Genomic DNA, 5,979 nt, shown 5'->3' with positions numbered 1-5,979 from the left:
ATTTTATTTATTTATTTATTTACTAGCTGTACTGAGTCTTTGTTCCTGTGAAGTCTTTTCTCTAGTTGTGGAGAGCAGGGGCTACTCTTCAGTTCTTGTGTGTAGGCTTCTCATTGCAGTTGCTCTGCTTGTGGAGGAGCACAGGTTCCACAGTATGTGGGCTCAGTAGTTGTGATTCCCTGAGTCTAGAGCACAGGCTCAGTAGTTGTGGCACACAGGCTTAGTTGCTCTAAGGCATGTGGGATCTTCCTAGACCAGGGATTCAACCTGAATCTCCTGCATTGGCAAGGGAATTCCCCATCACTGAGTCACCAGGGAAGCCCAAGATGTATGTTTTTTTAAAGGTGATTTTCTATGACACCACATTGCTTGCCACCTAGTTTTTGTTCTTAGATTTTCAAAATTCAAATTAAGGAAAAAAACTTCAAAATGTGTGTGCTCATAACATATGTAAATATATGATTAAAAAGAAGCATTTGTGAAACTAATATTGAAATGTCTGCTTCTATATCTCTGTTGTCTACACCCTATACCTCTTTCTGTCTAGATTGTGAAGCTTCATTTAATTCATTCACTACATTGAACCAATGAGGAGACTAATGCTCAGAAAGGTTAAGCAAAAGCCATATAATTAGAATAGTTCCTAAAAATGGTGATTACAAACATGAGTAGTCTTGATTCCCAGCCCAGAGGTTTTTTACTTTACACCAGGGACTGAAATCTCTAGGCCTTTATTGTCTCTCTTCATGAAAAGCCCTTTTCAGTGCATACCTGTTGCAGACATTTTGGATATGCTACACACTTTGGCATTCTCCTGTTTTTGTATCTATATACTGGAGTGAGGGCCTGTCTTGTTTCTTTAGTTCAATTTTGGGTTCTTTGCAAAAACTGTTCATTTTTCACTTTCCTTTGTTCAACGAAACATATTCTTTAGAGAAATTCATGGGATTTGTTTATTTGTTTGAAAATATTGAAAAGAAGAACCCTTCATAGGTCAAGATTCTGGTTTGCAAACAGTAAAATCCATTCTCTCTGATTTAAGCAGGTTTAAGCAGTAAGGAATTTATTGCAGAACATAAATAGCTCATATAGTCTCCAGGAAGATGAGCAGCTTGTATGCTTTACAATTTGTAAACTACATAACTAGGAGCAGTGAAGCAAGGAAAAAAAATGCCTTTTAGACAAGAAACTGCTCCAGTAAAAATTATGTTGCCACTGCACACCACTTAAATTCTCCATCGGCCAGGCCTCTACTGCACATGGAACAGATATCCCATCCCTTCACAACCACTGGAACCACTTTTATTGTGGTAAAAGGGCTCCCCTCAGGGAGCCATGGAGCTTCCAAAGCTGTCAGTTCTCATTTTCAGGAGGTATCCATAACAATGTCAAGACCTCTGCACAGAACATGACTCTTCAAAGCACAAAATAATGACACCTAAGGGACTGGTTCTGGGCCATGAAATCTCATCATGAGTTTCTCTTAATTCATTGAAACTGCTTCTCTGCAGCCTTGGTCCTAGAAGGGACCTCCAACCTGCAGCTCTGGTGGCTAAGCTGGTAAAGAATCTGCCTGTAGTGTTGGAGACCTGGGTTCAGTACCTGGGTTGGGAAGATCCCCTGGAAAAGGGAACAGCTACACACTCCAGTATTCTGACCTGGAGAATTCCATGGACTTTATAGTCCATGGGGTCACAAAGAGTCTTGGACATGACTGAGTGACTTTCATTTTCACCTACAGCTCTCAAGTGTGTTCCTTTCCAGCCTCATCATGTTGACAAAGGATGCCCTTTATAGTGCGATGGAAGTGCTTCTGTCTAGATGGGTTTCTGTTTCTTTAAGGGACATATTCACTAGCACTGGTGTTGCATATACCTAATAATTAAGTTTTTCTAATGACATTGGTCAACCAAGCAAAGCACAGCACAGCACAGCAAAATGACATTGTTTAGCTAAACAAGCACTTTTGTATTTGGGGGGAGGTTAACTTGGAGTGTATTTTCTAAATTAAAATAATAAACATACTTGATAATTATCACTGTTTTCCCTACTTTGATTCATTTACATGAAGTTCCTATCATTCATGATTAGCATAGAGGGTTAAAAAGGTAATAGTTGAAAAAACTTCTAAGGTCAGTAATAGGGCTTCCCTGGTGGCTCAGAGGTTAAAGTGTCTGCCTCTAATACGGGAGACCTGGGTTCGATCCCTGGGTTGGGAAGATCTCCTGGAGAAGGAAATGGCAACCCACTCCAGTATTCTTGCCTGGAGAATCCCATGGACGGAGGAGCCTGGTGGGCTACAGTCCATGGGGTCGCATAGAGTCGGACATGACTGAGCAACTTAACTTAACTTAAGGTCAGTAAAGATATCCTGGTCACAAGCTTCTCCTGGGAAGGAAAGTTAGGAGATCCACCAGAGAAGACATCATCATGGGACTGCACATTTAGTGAGACTTGGAAATACCATATGCTTACAAGGAATATGCTTATCCTGGGCTGGACACATCTAAAATGTCTAAAATGAGTCTCTGCAAAGAATGGCATAGATCTGAATGCTTTCCAGAGGGGAATAAGATTTATTTACTGGACTCAGAAGCTGAAGAGAATTTAAAAACTTTGTTCAAAAATGAAAAGTAAGAAAAGGAAAAAGACAAGGAAAGATGTATATAGAGGAAAATTCTGAGGCTAAATTTGTAGAGAGTTTCTGTTGTGAACAAAGTATACATTTTAAAAAGTATGTCAACTGCGTAATTACAAAAACTTGTATCTTAGACCTCTTGTGCCTGTGCTGTGTCGCTTCGGTCATGTCCGACTCTTTGCAACCCCATGGGCTGTAGCCCGGCAGGCTCTTCTGTCTGCAGGATTCTCCAGGCAAGAGTCCTGGAGTGGGTTACCATTTCCTTCTCCAGAGGATCTTCCCAACCCAGGGATCAAAGCCATGTCCCTTAAGTTTCCTGCATTGGCAGGTGGGTTCTTTACCACCAGGCCTTTTTACTTGTTGCCTTCTATTCAATCACATTTTGGCCAATTGATCCTTCAAAATTTGATCCTATTTCTAAAAGAATATTTCAATTTGGACTAGTAATCTCACTGGAAGATTACTTTTTTTTTTTTTAAAGTTGGCATTTTCTTGAGCCTTCACAAGATGAAGCTGAAATTAAAAAAACAATTCATAACTATTCTATTCACTAAATTATTAGAACTCACCCCATTCAACTGAGAATTTGGAAGCCTCATTATCAGTAGTATTATATCAATATTATGTCAGAATACAAGATGAAACTCCTGACATATAACTGGAATCCAACATGTTCCACAGAGGCTAGACTGGAATAAAGGTAAATGGCTGGATACAGACAAGGAGGTAAAACCTAATCCAACTGATATTCTTCCAGGTACATTTTTTTGAATGGAGAAAGAAATGAGTGGCAACAGCTGGTGAGGTAAATTGACTTCTGAATAAAGAATGTATTTACCATCCATACTGTTCATGCTGTTCAAGTTTGCCAGGAGAAATATCAATAACCTCAGATATGCAGATGACACCACCCTTACGGCAGAAAGTGAAGAAGAACTAAAGAGTTTCTTGATGAAAGTGAAAGAGGAGAGTGAAAAAGTTGGCTTAAAGCTCAACATTCAAAAAACTAAGATCATGGCATCCAGTCCCATCACTTCATGGCAAATGGATGGAGAAACATTGGAAATAGTGGCTGACTATTTTTCTGGACTCCAAAATCACTGCAGATGGTGATTGCAGCCATGATGTTAAAAGACCCTTATTCCTTGGAAGGAAAGTTATGAGCAACCTAGACAGCATATTAAAAAGCAGAGACATTACTTTGTCAACAAAGGTCCGTCTAGTCAAGGCTATGGTTTTGCCAGTGGTCATGTATGAATGTGAGAGTTGGACTATAAAGAAAGCTGAACGCAGAATTGATGCTTTTGAACTGTGGTGTTGAAGACTCTTGAGAGTCCCTAGGACTGCAAGGAGATCCAGCCAGTCCATCCTAAAGGAGATCAGTCCTGGGTGTTCATTGGAAGGACTGATGTTGAAGCTGAAACTCCAATACTTTGGCCACCTGATGCAAGGAGCTGGCTCATTTGAAAAGACTCTGATGTTGGGAAAGATTGAGGGCAGGAGGAGAAGGGAATGGCAGAGGATAAGATGGTTGGATGGTATCACCATCTCAATGGACATGGGTTTGGGTGGACTCCAGCAGTTGGTGATGGACAAGGAGGCCTAGCATGCTGCAGTTCATGGGGTCTCAAAGAGTCAGACATGACTGAGAGAGTGAACTTAACTGAACGGAACCATTCATACACAAATATTGGCATCACTTATGACCCAGCAATCCCACTGCTGGGCATACACACCAAGGAAACCAGAATTGAAAGAGACACGTGTACCCCAATGTTCATCGCAGCACTGTTTATAATAGCCAGGACATGGAAACAACCTAGATGTCCATCAGCAGATGAATGGATAAGAAAGCTGGGGTACATATACACAATGGAGTATTACTCAGCCATTAAAAAGAATACATTTGAATCAGTTCTAATGAGGTGGATAAAACTGGAGCCGATTATACAGAGTGAAGTAAGCCGGAAAGAAAAACACCAATACAGTATACTAACACATATATATGGAATTTAGAAAGATGGTAATGATAACCCTGTATGCGAGACAGCAAAAGAGACACAGATGTAAAGAACAGTCTTTTGGACTCTGTGGGAGAGGGAGAGGGTGGGATGATTTGGGAGAATGGCATTGAAACATATATACTATCATGTAAGAAATGAATCGCCAGTCTAGGTTTGATGCAGGATACAGGATGCTTGGGGCTGGTGCACTGGGATGACCCAGAGAGATGGTATGGGGAGGGAGGTGGGAGCGGGGTTCAGGATGGGGAACTCATGTACACCCATGGCAGATTCATGTCAATGTACGGCAAAACCAATACAGTATTGTAAAGTAAAATAAAATAAAATTAAAAAAAAATGCCTTAGCTCAAAGGCAAAAAATAAAAATATTGGCATCAGATCTTAACAAGGGAAAGTCCACCTTCAACTCCATTCTTCTGTGCCATATCTGAGGACGGTGGAGGAAGTCTTACACTCTTTAAGGGCTGTGGGAACACCACTTTTATAGGCATCTGATAAGGCCTAATGAGTCACAGTTTTGGAACTTTTAACAGTCCCCAGTCAGGTCAGGAAAGGAAACAGAGCTCTAACCCTGGAAGACATGGGTCACTGGTTGATCAGGGAAGCATTTAGAAGCAGGAGCCATTTTTGCCATCCCAAGAATCATGCCACATAGGAAGCTACTACTCACAAGGTAAACTGTAACGCAAAGTGCCAGAGAGGGAGTGATGAAGTCTCTGAAGTAGGAAAGAGAAAAGTATCTCTGCTCAAGCTGTTTATAAGTGATAGTTGTTCTCTCTTCCCAACATTCTCCCACTACTGTCCCCTATCTCACATGTTAATTTACTCTCACAATACTCTACCAAGCAGACATGCTTGATGTTTCTACATATAAGTAAGTAAGTAAGTAAGTAAAAGTTGCTCAGTCGTGTCCGACTCTTTGCGACCCCATGGGCTGTAGCCTACCAGGCTCCTCCCTCCATGGGATTCTCCAGGCAAGAGTACTGGAGTGGGTTGCCATTTCCTTCTCCAGGGGATCTTCCCAACCCAGGGATCGAACCCGGGTCTCCCACATTCCAGGCAGACACTTTAACCTCTGAGCCACCAGGGAAGAAACTTTAATTTAATTCCCTGGGTCCTTCTCCAAGGCATGTAATAGCAGTTTGGAGGGCCCTGATCTTTAGAAGGGCTGCATATTATTTTTCTAATATTCAAAAACACATGTGGATCCCACAGAGCAATTATTTTCAGTGCTAACAATGTTACCACATAGGAAACCACACTTGTGTACCAGTAGATTAGAATGAAACTTATCAGAATCAGAATTCCTGTGAATTC

The sequence above is a fragment of the Oryx dammah genome, unplaced genomic scaffold (genome assembly GCF_014754425.2).
Source record: "Oryx dammah isolate SB20612 unplaced genomic scaffold, SCBI_Odam_1.1 HiC_scaffold_20, whole genome shotgun sequence".
Taxonomy (NCBI): domain Eukaryota; kingdom Metazoa; phylum Chordata; class Mammalia; order Artiodactyla; family Bovidae; genus Oryx; species Oryx dammah.
The sequence above is the reverse complement of the archived record's forward strand: the minus strand, read 5'-3'. Positions refer to the sequence as shown.